At 46.4% G+C, this 19,905-nt stretch overlaps 1 protein-coding gene across 1 annotated transcript in view; it reads right to left on the bottom strand.

The window, feature by feature from the left end:
• Positions 1–878: 878 nt before the first annotated feature.
• Positions 879–19,905, bottom strand: part of Ppat-Dpck (Bifunctional Phosphopantetheine adenylyltransferase - Dephospho-CoA kinase) — a 266,249-nt gene continuing 247,222 nt past the window's right edge. The window contains exon 7 of the mRNA XM_068391102.1: positions 879–1,118. The gene's annotated coding sequence lies outside the window, so the exon portion shown is untranslated. The remainder of the gene's footprint in view (positions 1,119–19,905) is intronic.

Below are 19,905 nucleotides of genomic sequence, written 5' to 3'. Positions count from 1 at the left end.
GGGGTTGGGGAGCTTGGAAGAGGTCTAGGACTAGGAGGACGACAGACACGAGCAGGCGCACCCTCCACTGCACTTAACTTCACTGCACTTGCACTTGCACTTGCACCTTCACCTTTCAAAAGACGCACATCGGACATCAACTGTGTCCTGTCCGCAGCCAAAGATTCAACTTTAGCGCCAAGAGCTTGAATGGCCACTAACATATCCTCAAGGGAAGGTTCATTAGCAATTGCAATAGTGGGATCAGGATCTACCACTACAGGTGAAGGAATAGGATCAATGACATGGGAGGAGGAAATATCTCTAGAAGAGCGAGAAGAACTACGCCTCAATCTATCCCTTTTAAGTTTACGCCTGTATTTATCAAAATTAATCCATTCATGCTCTGACAACAAAACACATTCGTCACAGCGATCACCTAAATCACACTCTTTACCCCTACAAGCAACACAGAGAGAATGGGGGTCAAGAGAGGCTATAGCCAAATGGGTCTTACACCCACTAGTTACACATAACCTAAAAGTAATAGGGGGGTGGCCATTTTGAAAATTTAAAGAGAATTAAGACAAGCAAAGGTCAAAAATCATCTAATCCCAACAAAACCAAAAAATATCCAAAGCGAGATCAAAAACAAGCGGGAGTCAATAACCAAAGATTTGTACTTCACCAAAAAAAAACGATCAGTAATGACGGAGTAGAATTCACGTGTCGCCGCTAGCGACGGCAGGGAATATATGAGGGTCACTGGAATGGTTCCCAGGTACCTCGCTAGAGTGCATGGGTGGTACACCTGGCTATCCAACTGGTGGTTGGCGCGAGTTTCGAATTTTCTGCCGTTGACGTCAGGACGTAAGCTATATATATAACTACCGGGTAAGTCTTGTGTTTAAAAATTATAATTACAATTGTATCTTTTGATATCTTTACAAGTGGTAAAGAGTTCTAATACGATAAAAGAAAAATCCTATTCCTATAACAAATACCATCACAGTACCTCCGGATTGATGAGTTGTCTGGTAAATGGTCAAATGTATTTGTTACAACCAAATAACACAGTACCTTTTATTCACATTTCTCTTTCACTGGATCTGGTTTCAACTAGATATGGGACAGATAACCTGTTGGAGAGACAAAATGTATGAAAACAATAATTAGTCCCTTTGGTCTGAAAAGAAAAAAAAAATTCAGTGCAGAAGAGTGTACAAGTTCCATTAAACAAGTTTCTTTATAGCTGTACATGTTCTAAACTTTGCAGATGTACAGATAAAAATAGACCAGATTAATAAATAATGATAGATTATAAACTTGAAAATCTTAATTCCTAAATTAGGCAAGGCACAAGAAAAAGCAATTTTCAAAAGTTCATTAATTTCGATGAACTATGCCCAAACAGATACTGTACTTATATATCAGCCATTCCACATTAAACTCTATTAATTTTTAAATCTCGCTAATATCCTTTCCTTCTTTGACATCTCAACTCATGTTACCTAGGATTCCTTTCAACAATTCTATTAAACTAAATTTTTTAATTACTCTACTCACAAAGATAGCTTCTATATCCTAAATGCTAAAACCCGGCTATGCACCTATCAATTCTAAGTCTTGTCATAAGTTTTATGACGTCCAGGCATGCAACCTACGGTCTGCATCCATTACTTTTTAATTTCATTAACATACATTCCATTCATGCCCCTAACATGCCTATACATGCATGTTTTTCCCCCATCAATCTTTGTCATCAGCCTTATTTCCTTTCAAAATCCCAGTGTAAACCTTACTTAGTTTACTTGAGTAATATTATAGTACACCTATAATTCTTACATTACAGTTGCTTGTATTACTTGTACCTTTAAATGGCTGAACAACTCTCCTTGCATTTTTCTTTGAAACTTTTTCCAATTTCAATCATACCTTATAAAACCTCATCAGTTACTCATATGGACTCTGTACTGCAACATCTCACTTGTAATCCTATTAATTCTTGGAAATTTTTAATTCTAAAATCTTTGTCCTACCCTCCCTATGACTTAAAGTCACTTCCACAAGCATTATTAAAGTATGTTAAATATACTGTAGTCTCTACATGCTATACATACTTGGATTCAGCTGTTGGTGAAAAGAAAAAAGAAGTTGTTTCTACATGAATACAAATCATTGTCCTTCAATAGGAGCATGAATTCTGCAAAGCTGAAATGGCCATGAAAAACTAAATGTAGTTAACACTACAAGTTACCAGCAGGTGGCAGGTGAGCCCTGCCCACACGTCGGTCAGCTAGATGCTCACTTTAGAGTTTAGACTGGCTGCAAGAAGTACGCACTTACTCTTGCAGCCTCTCAAACTTTCTTTGTTTCAATTTTTTGCTATCTCTTAAGTAAATGATGTGTACAGACATAATGTTGTGTTTGGGTAAACCAGGTTAATCAAATAAAGGTGAAATAATATTTCCTAATAAAGGTTTATATGCAAACCTTCCATTAATTTCCTTGTGCCTTTTTCGGGGGGGGGGGGGGGGGGATGACTGTTCTCAGTCATCCCGTCTGTGTTTGGCTGTAAGACAACAATGACAACCTGAACCGAAGGAGTTGGTCTTCCTTGGACTTCTCCTAAGTCTATCTATGAGGTATCTTCCCAGGTACTGCTTCACCCATGTACATGCTGCAAGCATGTACACTGCTAGTGGTGTTTATGCTGTTTGAAAAGAGCCCTGTGACCTTTTCCTTCAAGGGGCGCTCTCTCATTAGTTCCAAGACCTCAAGCCCAAAGAAGGCTCTCCTCGGCCTCTTTGTCAGATTCTTCAGATGCTCCTACCTCTAAGAAGACAAGTCTCTAGGAAGACCGATTGACAGGAGTAGAATAAGACTGACTGATCTCGCTCCATTTATTTGTGAGACATATAGTGCGGGACTGGGAACCAACTCAGACCAGGAAGGTGGCTCGGTACACTGGTGCTGAGCCTCGCGTTACCGCTTTATACTGGATACTCAATTAATTCCTCTACTGTTATATGAGATGGAGGGAAGGTCTCAGTACGCACAATAGGGCCTACCCTTCTGCTGTCAAGGCTCCATCTCCTTCTGAAACTAGCATGTCACTGTTGGGCAGGACAAGTGCACCGCCCTTCTCCTGGATGATCTAGGTGCACCTCAGTCCCTCTCCTCAAGGATACTAGTTCCAGAGGGAGAGAAATTGACTCCAAGTGGGGTGAAAAGAACAAACAAATACTCTCATCATATTCACAAGCAACGAGATATTCCCTCAAGTGAGCATGATCAGGAATAAGATTCTCAGTCTCCTTAAAATCGATTACCACATGATCATTCACCTTGTGACCACTTTGGCACCTGTGATGACCCCTTGGGCACCAGAGATGTCCCATGCAATCACACAAGCAGAAACAAGATCAACTATCATCTGTTCTGTGCCATAGTAGTTACTCAACATACTGGGAAGTTGCCACTTGATGGGGAACTCAAGTGTGACCATCAAGGACCGCTCTGAGACTTCCCATTGTGTGCATGCGATCAGTAGCAAGGTTCTTCAACACCAAGTTACCAGCAAGAACCCAACGTGCCTGTGTGCCACCTAATACCACACTCACCTTTACACCCTTCAGTGACTTAAGTTCTCTGTCTCTAGGGGTGTTAGGGCTAAAGGCAGTTATGCTTCGGAAGGGGAGGCTGGTCGTTGATCGGGGCCCCTTCAACCTCTTCAAAATACACTCATAAATCTGTTCTCGATCCAGATCGTGCATACTCAATAAATAAAATTTATACCCAAGGGGCTTGTTGAGAATTCAATGCCCAATGGCTCCTGACTGCGGTCCAGCTCCGGTGTAGGCGGAGAATGCAGTGACCGAGTGATTGTTTGTCGAAGTCCTTGCACTTATCCGTAAGTGCAATGAACTTGAGAGGCTGCTCCTGTGAAAGGAAGTTTGACAATCACTGATTGGCACCCCACCATGAATCAATGACCTTAGTTGAGTTGCCATGGTCAGAACTTGCTTGTGAAGCCTTAGACAGAGTAAATTCTCAGATCTCTGAGCATGTGAATTCACTGCGTTCTAGCAAGATATTGCCTCCAGCACTCTAACACAGATTTACAGTGCCCGAGGGTACAAGCCCGTCTCCTCTTCCCACTGATCCCGCAGTTTCTAAGTTGACGGAAGGTTTGCCTGCGGAGAGAGTAGACTCGGCTCTTAAGTCTCCTGTCATGGAACCTATCTATGGCCAGCCTCCAGGCAGCTTCATGAATCAAGCAGTGGTCCAGTCCAGTTACTACTTCATATCTAATCAGGATTTGTCAAATCTTGAGATACTGGTGAAGTGCAGAAAATTGGTTTTGTATATTTTGAAAGCAGTGACCTTCAGGACACCAGTTAGTGAATCTCTGGGCAAACTAGGTTATGAAGATGAAAGATACTATGCTGTCGTTTTCTAATTCTCAAAGAAAGTTGGACAACACTCAAAATTGACATTTGAGGATTGCCTTGGTTCTGCAAGCAACATCTTTCCTCAGAGGGATGTAGAGGCAACAGTGGAGAAATGGAGGAAAGGTATTATCAACTCCCTCATCTACCGTGTAGTTACCTGCAAGGACCTAGGCCCTTCAAAAGGTGCATATAGCGTTCCACACTTTAAGACTAACTTGGTAGCTGAGGAAGTGTGGTTTAGATAAAAAGGGAAGGAGGAGATACTAAAGCTGCTATGAGTAAGGATAAGGCTGCTACAAGTGGGGATGCTTGTCATGAGATTGGGTAATGTGGCAACAATATGGAGCAAATAAGTGGGCGGTAGAAGTTATTGGGTCCTTTGACAAGCCAGACAATACTACAGTGGTCAGCTCCTTTTTCCTTAGTCTACACATACATCGAATAATGTGTCCTATTCTTTCCACTTTCTCTTCAGTCCTAACACACTTGACAACACTTGAGATTACTAAAAACTGTAATTGTTCAGTGGCTACTTTCCTCTTGGTAAGGATAGAAGTGATGCTTTAGCTATGGTAACCAGCTCTTCTAGAACACTCCAAATTCAAACCCTTGTTCTCTAGTTTTGGGTATTGTCATAGACTGTACCATGGCGTTACACTGTTTTAGAGTAGGGTTCTCTTGTTTGAGGGCACTCTCTGACACACTATTCAATCTTATTTCTCTTCCTATTGATTTTTTCTTAAAATTTTATAGTTTACATATGAAATATTTGCCTTTAATGTTACTATGTTTCTTAACCCTGGAACGGTAGGGTGGGTCGTCCGCGACCCCAAGCATCAAAACAAAAGATGTTTTTCTCGCGTGACTCACCCCCGTGACTGAATTTGTGGGTGATCGACCTGCAGTCGGTGTCTAGCCTACACGCTCTAGTAGTGTCCAGATGTGCATCGCTGTAGCTGTACTCCTTCCCAGATTTCTGAGACGCGTCGGGGTCGAGCACGACCGAGTTTACCCTTCTAAGGTAAGTTGCATAATTATCAAAGTTATTACGTATTATGAAATTGTCGTAGAATGGTGCAACTTGTATAGGTTATCAGTTGTGGAAAGTCTTGGTGGATGGTTTGGTTACCATGTGCATGTTTTTTTTTTTTAGTTGAAATGTCGTTCATCACCATGAGGACCATTTTACCGCGAGTGCCTCTTTTTCAGTTTTTTTCATTTTTTGGCCAAGTCATTTTTCCGTAAGAAATTGCCAAATAGTGTCGCAAAACTTTTGCTTTTTTAGTGTTGGAAAGTGTGTCTAGATGATCTGGCTACCCATGCGTGACTTTGTTTTTGTCAGATACGCCGTATATATTGGTATGTGGGGTATTTTCTAGCGGTTGCCAATTTCTGTTTTTTTTTCAATATTTGTAAAAATTTACTACGTAGTAAGGAATTGCCATATATTATTGATTTTTTTTCATGTTTATTTGTTAAAAAGTGTGCCTTGATGGTTGGGCTAACACGTGCATGTCTTTTTTTTTATCTGTGATGCCGTATATTAGAATGTCGGCCATTTTTCCGCGAGTGCCCCTTTTTCAGTTTTTTCACTTCTTGGCTAAGTCATTTTTCCGTGAGAAATTGGCAAATAGTATCGCAAAACTTTTATTTTTATAGCATTGGAAAGTGTGTCTAGATGATCTGGCTACCCATGCGTGACTTTGTTTTTGCCAGATACGCCGTAGATATTGGTATGTGGCGTATTTTCCTGCGGTTGCCAATTTCTGTTTTTTTTCAATATTTGTAAAAATTTACTACGTAGTAAGGAATTGCCATATAGTATTGATTTTTTTTCCTGTTTATTTGTTGAAAAATGTTATTTTTATTAGTAAAATAAATTTTTGAATATACTTACCCGATAATCATGTAGCTGTCAACTCCGTTGCCCGACAGAATTCTATGGAGGGATACGCCAGCTATCACAATACTAGAAGGGGGTGTACTTACCAGCGCCACCTGTGGCCAGGTACTATAGTACTTCTTGTTGACACCTCCTCAATTTTTCCTCGGTCCACTGGTTCTCTATGGGGAGAAAGGGAGGGTCAATTAAATCATGATTATCGGGTAAGTATATTCAAAAATTTATTTTACTAATAAAAATAACATTTTTCAATATTAAACTTACCCGATAATCATGTAGCTGATTCACACCCAGGGGGGTGGGTGAAAACCAGTGTACAAGATTAAAGGATAGCTAAGTATCCCATATTTCATATAACAGTTATCTCAAATAACAATGAAATAATAAGTACCTGGTAAGGAAGTCGACTTGAACCGTTACTCTGCCTCTTTTTTAAGTTCGTCTTCCTTACTGAGCGCAGCGTTCCTCTTGGAGGCTGAATCAACTCAAAGGTGCTAAAGTATATAGGGCTGCAACCCCTACTAAAGGACCTCTACACAACCTCTAACCCAGGCGCTTCTCAAGAATGAATTGACCACCCGCCAAATCAAAAGGATGTGGAAGGCTTCTTAGCCTACCGTAACAACCATAAAAACAACAATAAAAGCATTCAAGAGAAAGGTTAAAAAAGGTTATGGGATTAAGGGAATGTAGTGGCTGAGCCCTCACCTACTACTGCACTCGCTGCTACGAATGGTCCCAGGGTGTAGCAGTTCTCGTAAAGAGACTGGACATCTTTAAGATAAAATGATGCAAACACTGACTTGCTCCTCCAATAGGTTGCATCCATTATGCTCTGCAGAGAACGGTTTTTATTAAAGGCCATCGAAGTAGCTACGGCTCTTACTTCGTGGGTCCTTACCTTCAGCAACGCAAGGTCTTCCTCCTTTAAGTGAGAATGGGCTTCTCTAATCAGAAGCCTTATATAATACGAAACCCCGTTCTTGGACATGGGCCTGGAAGGTTTCTTGATGGCACACCATAAGGCTTCTGACTGTCCTCGAATAGGTTTAGACCTATTAAGATAATACTTGAGAGCTCTGACAGGGCAAAGAACTCTCTCTAGCTCGTTACCTACCATGTTGGAGAGGCTAGGTATTTCAAACGATCTAGGCCAAGGACGCGAAGGAAGTTCATTCTTAGCTAAGAATCCGAGCTGAAAAGAACATGTTGCAGATTCGGTCGTGAAACCAATGTTCTTGCTGAAGGCATGAACCTCACTGACTCTCTTAGCTGTTGCAAGGCAGACGAGAAAAAGTGTCTTGAGGGTAAGGTCCTTGAAGGAAGCTGACTGGAGAGGTTTGAACCTAGGTGACATAAGGAACCTTAAGACTACGTCTAGGTTCCAGCCTGGAGTGGATAGACGACGCTCTTTAGAAGTCTCAAAAGACTTAAGGATGTCTTGAAGGTCCTTGTTGGAAGAAAGGTCCAAACCTCTGTGGCGGAGAACTGAAGCCAACATACTCCTGTACCCTTTAATCGTAGGGGCTGAAAGGGATCTCTCATTCCTAAGATGTAATAGGAAGTCAGCTATTTGGGTCACAGAGGTATTGGTAGAGGATACTGCATTGGCTCTACACCAGCTCCGGAAGACTTCCCACTTAGATTGGTAGACTCTACGAGTGGAAACCCTTCTTGCTCTGGCAATCGCGCTGGCTGCCTCCTTCGAAAAGCCTCTAGCTCTAGCGAATCTTTCGACAGTCTGAAGGCAGTCAGCCGAAGAGCGTGGAGGTTTGGGTGCAACCTGTCTACGTGAGGTTGACGTAGAAGGTCCACTCTTAGAGGGAGAGTCCTGGGGACGTCGACTAGCCATTGAAGTACCTCTGTGAACCATTCTCTTGCAGGCCAAAGGGGAGCAACCAGCGTCAGCCGTGTCCCTTCGTGCGAGATGAACTTCTGAAGGACTTTGTTTATTATCTTGAACGGTGGAAATGCGTAAAGGTCGAGATGGGACCAGTTCAGCAGAAAAGCATCCACATGAACTGCTGCTGGGTCTGGAACTGGGGAACAGTACAGCGGAAGTCTCTTGGTCATGGAGGTGGCAAACAGATCTATGGTAGGCTGACCCCACAAGGTCCAAAGTCTGTTGCACACACTCTTGTGGAGGGTCCATTCCGTGGGAATGACCTGATCCCTTCTGCTTAGGCGATCTGCTGAGACGTTCATGTTGCCCTGAATGAACCTCGTGACTAAAGTGAGGTTTTGACTTCTTGACCAAATGAGGAGGTCCCTTGCGATCTCGTATAGGCTCCTCGAATGGGTCCCTCCTTGCTTGGAGATGTAAGCCAAGGCTGTGGTGTTGTCTGAGTTCACCTCCACCACCTTGCCTAGCAGGAGGGACTTGAAGTTCAGCAGGGCTAAATGAACTGCTAGTAGCTCATTGCAGTTGATGTGGAGCGTTCCCTGTTCCTCGTTCCACGTTCCCGAGCATTCCTGTCCGTTCAAGGTCGCACCCCAGCCCGAGTCCGATGCATCTGAGAAGAGATGAAGATTGGGGGTCTGAATAGCCAACGATAGGCCCTCCCTGAGAAGGAGATTGGTCTTCCACCACAAGAGAGTGGTCTTCATCTCTTTGGTGACTGGGATAGAGACTGCTTCGAGAGTCAAACCCTTGTCCCAATGAGCTGCAAGATGGAATTGAAGAGGGCGGAGGTGGAGTCTCCCTAGCTCGACGAACAGGGCCAGCGATGAAAGGGTCCCTGTGAGACTCATCCACTGTCTCACCGAGCAACTGCTCCTCTTCAGCATGCTCATGATGCAATCTAGGGCTTGGCTTATCCTTGGGGCCGATGGAAAAGCCCGAAAATCCTGACTCCGAATCTCCATTCCCAGGTACACAATGGATTGGGAGGGAATGAGCTGAGACTTTTCTATGTTGACTAACAGACCCAGTTCTTTGATTAAGTCCAAAGTCCAATTGAGACTCTCCAGACAGCGACGACTCGTGGAGGCTCTCAACAGCCAGTCGTCTAAGTAAAGGGAGGCTCTGATGTCCGATAAGTGGAGGAATTTTGCTATATTCCTCATCAGATGCGTAAACACCATAGGAGCTGTGCTTAGGCCAAAACACAGGGCTTGGAATTGGTAGACAACCTTTCCAAAAATGAATCTCAGGAAAGGTTGGGAGTCTGGATGAATAGGAACATGAAAGTAGGCATCTTTCAGGTCCAACGAGACCATCCAGTCCTCCTGCCTGACCGCTGCTAGGACCGACTTCGTCGTCTCCATCGTGAACGTCTGCTTGGTGACATACGCATTGAGCGCGCTGACGTCCAGCACCGGTCTCCAACCTCCTGTCTTCTTGGCCACCAGAAAGAGACGGTTGTAGAAGCCCGGGGATTGATGGTCCCGGACTATAACCACTGCCTTCTACTGTACAAGGAGCGACACCTCCTGGTGCAACGCTAGCCTCTTGTCCTCTTCTTTGTAGTTGGGAGAGAGGTTGATGGGAGATGTGGTCAGAGGGGGTTTGCGGCAGAATGGTATCCTGTAACCCTCCCTCAGCCAACTGACAGACTGGGCGTCTGCACCTCTCTTTTCCCAGGCTTGCCAGAAGATCTTGAGTCTGGCTCCTACTGCTGTCTGGAGATGCGGAGAGTCAGTTTTTTCCTTTAGAAGCCTTGGAACTTTTCCTAGACTTGCTCCTGGAAGAGTCTGGACGGGAGCTTCCTCGGCTGGGGGCTCTACCACGAAAGGGCGGTATGAACCTCGTAGCAGGAGTATCAGCCACTGGGGTGCGATAAGTCCTGGGGACTGAGGTAGCAACCTTAGTCTTACGAGCCGATGAGGCCACCAGATCATGTGTGTCCTTTTGTATCAGGGCAGCACACAAGTCCTTAACAAGCTCTTCGGGAAAAAGGAACTTCGAGAGCGGAGCGAAAAGGAGTTGAGACCTTTGACAAGGTGTGATGCTGGAGGAAAGAAGGTACAAAGCTGCTCCCTTTTCTTAAGAACCCCTGACACAAACATCGAAGCAAGCTCGCCAGATCCATCTCTAATGGCCTTATCCATGCAGGACATTAAGAGCATGGCAGAATCCTTGTCCGCAGGGGAGGTCTTCTTGCTGAGGGCCCCCAGGCACCAGTCTAGGAAGTTGAACATCTCAAATGCTCTAAAAACACCCTTCAGGAAGTGATCAAGGTCTGAGAAGGTCCAGCAAACCTTAGAGCGCCTCATTGCTGTTCTACGAGGAGAGTCTACCAGACTTGAGAAGTCAGCCTGGGCAGAGGCAGGTACTCCCAAGCCTGGTTCCTCTCCTGTGGCATACCAAACGCCCGCTTTAGAAGTGAGCTTAGTCGGAGGAAACATGAACGAAGTCTTTCCAAGTTGTTGCTTAGACTGCAACCACTCCCCTAAAATCCTTAACGCTCTCTTAGAGGACCTTGCTAAGACGAGCTTAGTATAAGTAGACTTAGCTGGCTGCATGCCCAGCGAAAACTCAGATGGCGGAGAGCGGGGGATAGCAGAGACAAAGTGGTCTGGGTATACCTCCCTAAAAAGAGCCAAGACCTTACGAAAGTCAATAGAAGGTGGAGAAGACTTGGATTCATCCACGTCTGATGAGGGATCCAGGTGTGCAGCCTCATCATCAGACACCTCATCACCAGAGTGTAGCGAAGAGATCGGTAAGGTATGCTGAACAGCAGAGTCAGCACGAGTTGGAACAACAATATCTGTGGTTTCCTCTTCAAGACTCTGTTGAGGGAACACCTGAGGCTCAGTCTGCAAAGGCTGATCAAAAGAAGTAGCAGAAGGTAGGCGCATGGGTGGAGGAGGCTGACTCCTGGCATGAGTGACTGAACTCAAGGGTTGCGCTTGCTGAGTGGTTGGCGGATGCGCAGTAGCAAGTTCCTGAGGAACGAGTTGAGGTTCCTGAGGTGTGAGCTGTGAGCGATGAGGTAGAGGCTGCGCAGAAACTCAGTAATTGTCTCGCGATTGAGGTTCCTGAGGCGCAAGGCTAAGGTGTTGAGGTGCTTGCCTTGAGGAGGGTTGAGCTCGCTGCAGCGAGAGCTGAGGAGACTGACTCATGGATGGGAGAGGTTGTTGTACCTCAAGAGAGTGTTGCCTCACTGGTGGAACAGCAAGTGGAAGCGGAGGAAGTAAGGTATAAGCTTCCTGTTCCCATTGCTGAGGTTGCCTTAAGGAAGGCGGAGGGAGCTGCACACCACTGGAAACAGTAAACTCAGGAACGTGTTAAGGTATCCTGAGGAGCCTCAACATCGTACGCCTGGCAGGCAGTACTGCGGTCAGAGCGGAGCGATCGCAGGAGGAGGTGTAACCTTCTCAGCCTGACACTCACGCATCAAGACCGCAAGTTGTGACTGCATGGACTGCAGTAGAGTCAACTTGGGGTCGGCAGACACTAAGGTCTGCTGAGGTAAAGCCTTAACAGCAGAGATCTGTTGCGGCAGAACCTTACTCCTCTTAGGCGGAGTGCATTCAACTGATGACTGCGGCGAGTCAGAGCTGATCCAATGACTGCAGCCCGGTTGAGTTCTTGAGGTCTGGACTCTGCGTTTGAGTGATCTTGAGACCTGAGTCCAGCGTTTCTTCCCTGACAATTGATCAGCAGACGAGTAAAAGACGGGCTCAATCGTCTGCAGGTGGGAGTGACGGTCTCTGGAAGACACGCCCGCAACCACCGAGGATACTTCTGTGCGCCGATCAAGGCCTGCCGAACCCTTTTGCCCTTCGACATTGCTTCTCCCCTGGGCTTGGGAGCTTGCAAGAGGTCCCGGACTGGGAGGACGACTGGCACGCACAGAAGTATCCTCACGCACCACACTGACACTGACACTAGCACTTGGCACTGCACTGACACTAGCACTCGTCACAGCACTGGCACTAATACCACCCACTGCACTCTTGACCTTAAGTTCCTGACTGTCGGCCATAAGAGACTTATGATCACTAACCACTGACTCTACTTTGTCACCTAAGGCCTGAAATGGCACCGCAAAACAACAGACATATCAGGCTGAGGGCAAATAGTAAGGTTCGGGGGTAGCCACTACAGGGGTAGGAAAAGGTAGGGGATCATGAGGTGAGGAAAAAAAGTGAAGAGTGAGAAGAACTCCTCCTAACTCTCTCTCTCTCTAACTTGGTTGAATACTTAAGAAGACGGACAAAATCAAGTTCCGAAAGTCCGGCGCATTCCTCACATCGATCTTCTAACTGACAGGGCCTTTCCCTACAGTCAGAACAAGCGGTGTGAGGATCTACCGAGGCCTTCGGAATACGGCCTATTACAAGACCTACATCGTCTATGGGTGGGGGCTTGTGAAATGTCAGACATCTTGAATCAAAAGAGTTAGCCAAGTGGGGTTTCAAATCAAGCAAAAGATCGTTAACCGTTAATCAGGACTAAATAATAGCTATCTAAGCTAATATAGAAGTTTTCCAGTAAAGCGACAGCCGAAATCTGAGAGAATACTTCACCAAAAGCCGTGAAAATACTCCAAGATCATAAGCGTATCCCAGAACGTCTTGCCGGAAGCACGACAGAGGAAAAATTGAGGAGGTGTCAACAAGAAGTACTATAGTACTCTGGCCACAGGTGGCGCTGGTAAGTACACCCCCTTCTAGTATTGTGATAGCTGGCGTATCCCTCCATAGAATTCTGTCGGGCAACGGAGTTGACAGCTACATGATTATCGGGTAAGTTTAATATTGAAAAGTGTGTCTTGATGGTTGGGCTACTACGATGCAATGTCTTTTTTTTTTATCTGAGATGCCGTATATTAGAATGTTGGCCATTTTTCTGCAAGTGCCCTTTTTATTTGTTTTGCATTTTTTGCTTAGTCATGTTACCGTAAGGAATTGCAAGTAGTGTCTCCAAACTTATATGTTTATAGTGTTGGAAAGTGTTTCTAGATGATCTGGCTACCCATGCCTATCTAATTTTTTAGCCAGATATGGCGTATATATAGGTATGTGTTCGATTTTCCTGTGATTGCCATTTTTTCGTTTTTTCCCCCGTTTCTTTCAAAATTACTACGTATTAAGGAACTATCACAGAGTAATGATTCATTTAGATGTTTATTTGTCGGAAAATGTACCTTGATGGTTTGCCTAGCACGTGGCTGAAATTTTTTTTTTTCTGGAAATGCCCGCCATTAGCTCGTTGCTAATTTTCATCGAGTGCCCCTTTTTATTTGTTTTGCATTTTTTTGCTTAGTCAAGTTACTGTAAGGAATTGGCAAGTAGTGTCGCAAAACTTTATTTTTTTATAGTGTTGAAAAGTGTTTCTAGATGATCTGGCTACCCATGCCTATCTTTATTATTAGCCAGATATGGCATATATATAGGTATGTGTTCGATTTTCCTGCGATTGCCACTTTTTCGTTTTTTCCCATTTCTTTCAAAATTACTACGTACTAAGGAACTATCACAGAGTAATGATTCATTTAGATGTTTATTTGTCGGAAAATTTTGTTTACTTCTTTTTTGATTGAATATCATCAAATTTTTTTAGCTAAAATATTATATTGTTTTACATTTTTTTTTTTTTTTTATTTTATTTCCCTTCTAAAAATTTTTGTTTGGGTCAGAATTCTAATTTTATAGTCGTAAAATTAATCGACAATCATCCAGCAACCCACCATACAATAATTAGATTAGTAAATAACACCTTGAAATTGACATGCCCTTCCTACATTTCAGGTGGCAGATTAGGGAGTCTGAGTCAGTGTGGTTGGCGGCCATTTTGTGGACATATCCGAAGCGTAAGTTGCCCTATCTACATATATTTTCGTTCCCTATAGAATTTGTGATATTTTGGTATATTTTTACCTGCATAAATATCATATTATATATTAAATATATGTATTTTTTTACGAAATTTCTAAGTACTCAAAAAATGACCTTTAGATATGGCCCCTGATATAAATGTAATTTACAAAATAATGAAGATTTTTTTTTACATATTTCTATTTTAAGATAAACATATGTTTATTCCCTAAAAAAAAAAATAGCCACTTCCTATTTCATTTGGGTACCCAAAAAAATTCATGAAATTTGGACAAATTTTTTTGGCCAAAAAAAGTTACCATTTTTTTCTCATTTCAGATCTTCACCTCCATAGGTCCGACTTCATCCATAATACATCAAGATGTGTCCTAAACATTTCAAGAATCAATTCCTAAAAGGATTTGTATATATATGTATAAACTTTTCTTTTTATGAATTTTTATGTAAGGTCCTTGTTTTTATTTCTACTTAATTTTTAAAATATTTATAATAAAAGGGATTTTGACGAAGGAAAAATCTATTTCTGGGGAGAGACCTGTGACGCCCGGTGAAAAAGTCCTTCTTTGTACTTTTTCTGATATAAATCTTCCAAATATACCAGAGAAAATTAAAAGCATGGAATGCAGAGGTTACAACCCTCGCGCGAGAACCTTGTTGGTGTCGTATATCTAACAAGGGCGTTTGTAAAATGACAAATTCGAAGATAATTTGTATTTTTCCTAACCATACAAACCTTAGCTATTTACAAAGGGTTATTACTTTTAGCGTAGCTGAAATGGCGATCCATTAGAATTTAACGAGGGTGTATTACCCCCGCGCTAGTTAGCGGGGGGGGGGGGGGGGTAGGGGAGTGGTAGCTAGCTACCCCTCCTCCCCCTCACACACAGGTGAATACTCACTTTCACTTAGAGGTAGGACTTGTCTTGGGGGACAGGGCTGGCGGGCAAATATGTGTAAATAGCTAAGGTTTGTGTGGTTAGGAAAAATACAAATTATCTTCGAATTTGTCATTTGTTCCGTAACCGAAATACAAACCACGCTATTTACAAAGGGTGACTTATCCCTTAGGAAGGGTGGAAAGTCCCCAGCCATACTGGCTTTGGCTTTACCCGGGGACTCAGAATCCGAGTGAGTCGCACTCGAGAAAAGGAGTCCCTGCACCTCACAAGTTCCTTGCTCCGCAAGGAACCATGTGGCCTACGTAAGCTTGTGTGTGAAGGAAGAAGTGTGACTCGTCCTAGGCAGTTGACCTGGAGTTCCAGAAGGAACTCTGGGTTAGGACGTTCCCAATACCACCTCGTCAGGGTATGGGGGACGCGACAGTATTGACTCAATACTCGGAACACAAGGAAGCATGGTTTACCTGCAGAGGTTCGAGGTCAGCTATGCAGAGACCAGGATGCTGCTTCCCCGTAGAGGGGATAATGAAGAAGAAGTAAGGGCCAGACATACTTCTTTCGTTCATGCAGACTAAAACCTGATAACAATGCCCTCAACCTTCTGCTACCTGTCCAAAAGGGAGCCTGAGGTTAGACCAGCTGTTGTGTAGCCACCACAGAGAGATAGAAAACGTATCGAGACTCCTGTGGGTCACGCCCTGCAGGAAGCGGGCTGCGAAGGTCATCAGACGCTTCCAGACTCCAGCTTGTAGCACCTGCGTCACAGAGTAGTATTACTCGAAGGCGAGGAACGTTGCGATGTATCCAACATCGTGCTGTAGGGCGACGTGAACGGGGGAGGGTCTGAAGACAGGACGAGATGAATGTCCTTGAGTCCGGGCTGAAGAGGTATACTGGTGACTCTCCCCCATGTCCTCCTTGTGTTCCCAAATCGGCTGCAACTGAGGACAAACTGCAGCTGTTCCCAGCGCTAACCTCTCGATTCCTTACTGGCAAGAAAGAGAAGGTCTTGGGACATCAGACACAGAATGGAGACTCGAAATCTTGAATGAATCGGACCGAAGGGCCGGGACCCTCAGATTCTGAGTCTAGCCAACAACTCAGGAGCGAGCCTGAATGTTGCCTTCCCCTCTTCCTTAGAAAGGGGGGAGTAGTAAGAGACCAAGAAGATTGCTTACACACTGGCCGTGGCCAGAGTGAGCAGAAGACCCAAGGCAGAATACAATACGAGGCCTGTCGTAAACGGGTCTTGAGAAGATCTCTTAAAGGACTAAAAGTCCGAGCCATGCTCCAAGTTGGAGGTCTTCCTCCGACTAGGGCAGGGACGATCGTAGCTTCGCATGAGCGAGGATAGATCCAGCGGGCAGGAAAAAGTTATTCCTTTAAGCCTGAAGGTCAGGGAAAGGCTGAGCGACAGGCTTCATTGCCGAGAGCGGAAAGGAGTTTCCTCCCGCCGAAAGGCAATAAGACTGTTATTGCTGGAGAAGAGGCCTCAAGGGAAGAGGTATATCTCCCATGGCACCAACCACCTTAGACTCTTCACTTTGCCAGGGAGACCCCTGTGGATGACTATCGCAGATGACGCGACCTCCGTACCGCGACTGTAGCGGGTTGTCTCTTCTAGAGGAGGAAGCGTAGTGTCTCCAGGCATGAAGCCGAAGCGACGCCCCGGTTCGGGAGAGATGTCGCAGTGTGGTTGCTTGAGTAGTCTGCGCCGTGGGAGAAGCTCTCCAGGGAGTTCCGTCAGGGGAAGCAGAGGGTCCAGAAACCGTTCTGCGCGTAGTCCCAGTGGAGCTCTCCCATTGAAAGGTTGACAGACAACCTGGTCTTGTTGAGGCCCATTGTCCGCAGACAAAAAGGAGGGAAGACGCAGGCGTCGAAGTTGTCCCACCATCACCGGAATGCATCTTGCCAGTGTCTCGGGGTCTGAGACTGAGGGGAAGACTAGCGGAAGCTTCAGGTTCCAAGCTGTCGCGATCAGGTCCCCCAGACCAGCACTTGCTGGTTACCCAAGGTCAAAGACCCCTAGGTACACTCTCTCTATGAGGCTCTGCTCGGATAGTCTGAGAGAAACATTCCCCTGCCTGGAATGAGAGAGCCGCTGGTGGTATTGAGAGAATCTCAATCATCCCGGTATCTCTACTGCAAGATGTGAAGGTGTGAAAATGCGTCCCCTGCTGGTTAGAATGAAGTCGACGCGCAACGGGGAGACTCGGCAGGAGCTGTAGGATTTGAAGAGGGGCCAGACTAAGGCCCCTAAGCCTGCCTGAATGATGGAGAGGTATCCTTCAGGTCTTGACCATAGGCCTGGACCGGAACATGCCCCCCACCCCCCCTTTCCTTTGACGAGTCCGAGAACCGCATCAAGAATGTGGGGAAAGGACGAGAATATCCACTACCATCAAGAGGCTCCATAGGTCAACACCCATTGCAGGTCTAATAGTTCCGCTGGTCCCCTAGGGCCAGGGAGTCCGGTTAAACATTGCCTGAAGCCACCGGAACTTGGATCGCCCCACATGGAACTTATCCTGAGGCGACCGTTCGGACTATAGACGGGTCAATGAGGAAAGAAGAACTAGGAAACGTTCCAAGGTAGGGCTGAAAGCTCTGCTTGACTGAGAACAGGTACTGCGACTCTCCTCAGTCTTGCCACAGTCAACCGAAAGGAAGGCTCGGAGGATGTGGTAACAGAATCTGGCGTCCCCAGGTGGTCACCCATCCAAGTACCGACGTTGCTTAACCTCGCTGGATGGACGAGAAGCGGGGTTTCCAATGTGGTAAGGCGGTTGACTCAATATCATGGCCAGATACTCCAGATGTTGAGGCAGAGGAAGAGAAGGCTCCAAGCAAAATACCATGAGCCCACACTCATGGTAAGCATCCGGAAGCTTGTCCCGGCGCTGAAGAGGGTCGAAAACCGAGCCTACCGGAGTTGACCAGCCTCCAAACAGCAGAGGCGGCGGAAGTCTGCACCTGAGCGGCCAAGAGTAAGGCAGGGAGAGTTCTCTGGGGAAACAAACCTGCTATGCCACTGCGGGATAGCCACACTGCATCATAAGTAGGAATACTTGCAGTCTAGGCTGAATTCAACGAGCACCCTGGAAGATGGATGGAATGGAAACTGATAGTACCCGTCCTTCCGATCCAGGGTTTAAGGAGTCCTGTCGCCTCGTTACCAGTCTGATCAATTCTGCTGGCCGAAGTTTGTTCGACAAACTTGATCGGGGCTGAAAGGTCGACTATGGACATCCCCTCTCAGATCCTTCCTTACAAGAAAGGATCGACTGAGGGGGCCGGGGGTTAAGCCGTCGATGATCCTAAGGAAGACCTTCGCCTAAGGTATGGATCATTCTGCCCAACCGGGGCAACTCTGCTGACGCTATGGCATAGAGGTTCAGAGACACTGAATTCGCTGACAGAGACGGCAGGCGCGATATCCTTGGCTACTCACAGAGAATATGCGGGAATGGGCATCGGGAAGCTGTCATTCGGATGAGTAACCTTAAGCATCCTCCCAGCGAAAAACCTGCAATCCTAGAGTTCGTGAACTCCTTTTAGGACTATGCCCCCCCGGGGGAGTCTCCCGTGCTATCTGTTCCTGACAGGAGAAAACTGCAATTGGACACCTTGTCGCAGTTGTCGTAGCCGATAACTTAGGCCGACGTGGTTGAAAGAAAAGGCGCTGGAGCCCTGCAGAGTCTGGAAGAAAGCGCCTTGGAGGATTGAAACCGGAAGTCGATTTACTTCGCACAGCAGCTGTCTAAGTCTCTGTCCTTGGGCACAAACAAACTCTTCTCAAGGATGGAAGGGTGTCTGAGGTCGTCGACCTCCACAGATGAGACACCCGAAGGAAGCCTTCAGTCAGCGCGTCCAGATGGTACAACATCGAGCTTGTCCGCAAGTTAGATACTTAACAACGAAAGGCCAAGGTGCCTGAGCTCGAGAGGAGGAAAGTACCCTTGATCTTCCTGTAGCTTCCTTGAACCAAACCTCGGGCCGTAACCGAGGAGGGAAAGAACCTGGTAAGCTCCCAGAGGAAGAGGTAAGCAGTCACCCCTTGTCCGATGGAGAAATCTCGAACGGAAAGCCCCCCCCCCTTAAGTTTCTCCTATTCTTGCAAGTGCCATGCATTGTGTTTACGGGGTGAGACAGTGTTCTGGAAATACGCTCCAGAAGAACTCGCCAGGCTGGTCATGCTGTGAAAACCCCATTGGGAATCGTGGTCGCAATTGCCCTGGAGCTCGCGCGATGGGAATTCCTGGTGGTCGGCGGGCGATAACCCATAGACGAGCAATGGATACTGCAAGAAATAAGCCGACATTTATGCGAAGAAACACTGTAGGTTCGCGTGACGGAACACCATCCGTCTGTGCGATGGAAAAAAACCGTTGGTTCGCGCGTGGGCGAACATTGGGAGAGCATAAGCGTAGACGTGCAAGCACGTGGGCGTGTGGGCGCGCAGGGGAGTGGTCGCGCAATTGCACGGGCGAGCGGTCGCGCGGTTGCACGGGCGAGCGGTCGCGCGGTTGCACGGGCGAGCGGTCGCGCGGGTTGCACGGGCGAGCGGTCGCGCGGTTGCACGGGCGAGCGGTCGCGCGGTTGCACGGGCGAGCGGTCGCGCGGTTTGCACGGGCGAGCGGTCGCGCGGTTGCACGGGCGAGCGGTTCGCGCGGTTGCACGGGCGAGCGGTCGCGCGTTGCACGGGCGAGCGGTCGCGCGGTTGCACGGGCGAGCGGTCGCGCGGTTGCACGGGCGAGCGGTCGCGCGGTTGCACGGCGAGCGGTCGCGCGGTTGCACGGGCGAGCGGTCGCGCGGTTTGCACGGGCGAGCGGGTCGCGCGGTTGCACGGGCGAGCGGTCGCGCGGTTGCACGGGCGAGCGGT

This window comes from Palaemon carinicauda, chromosome 17, assembly GCF_036898095.1.
Source record: "Palaemon carinicauda isolate YSFRI2023 chromosome 17, ASM3689809v2, whole genome shotgun sequence".
Lineage (NCBI taxonomy): Eukaryota > Metazoa > Arthropoda > Malacostraca > Decapoda > Palaemonidae > Palaemon > Palaemon carinicauda.
Note: the sequence above shows the minus strand (reverse complement) of the source record. Positions and strands in the feature narration are given on the sequence as shown.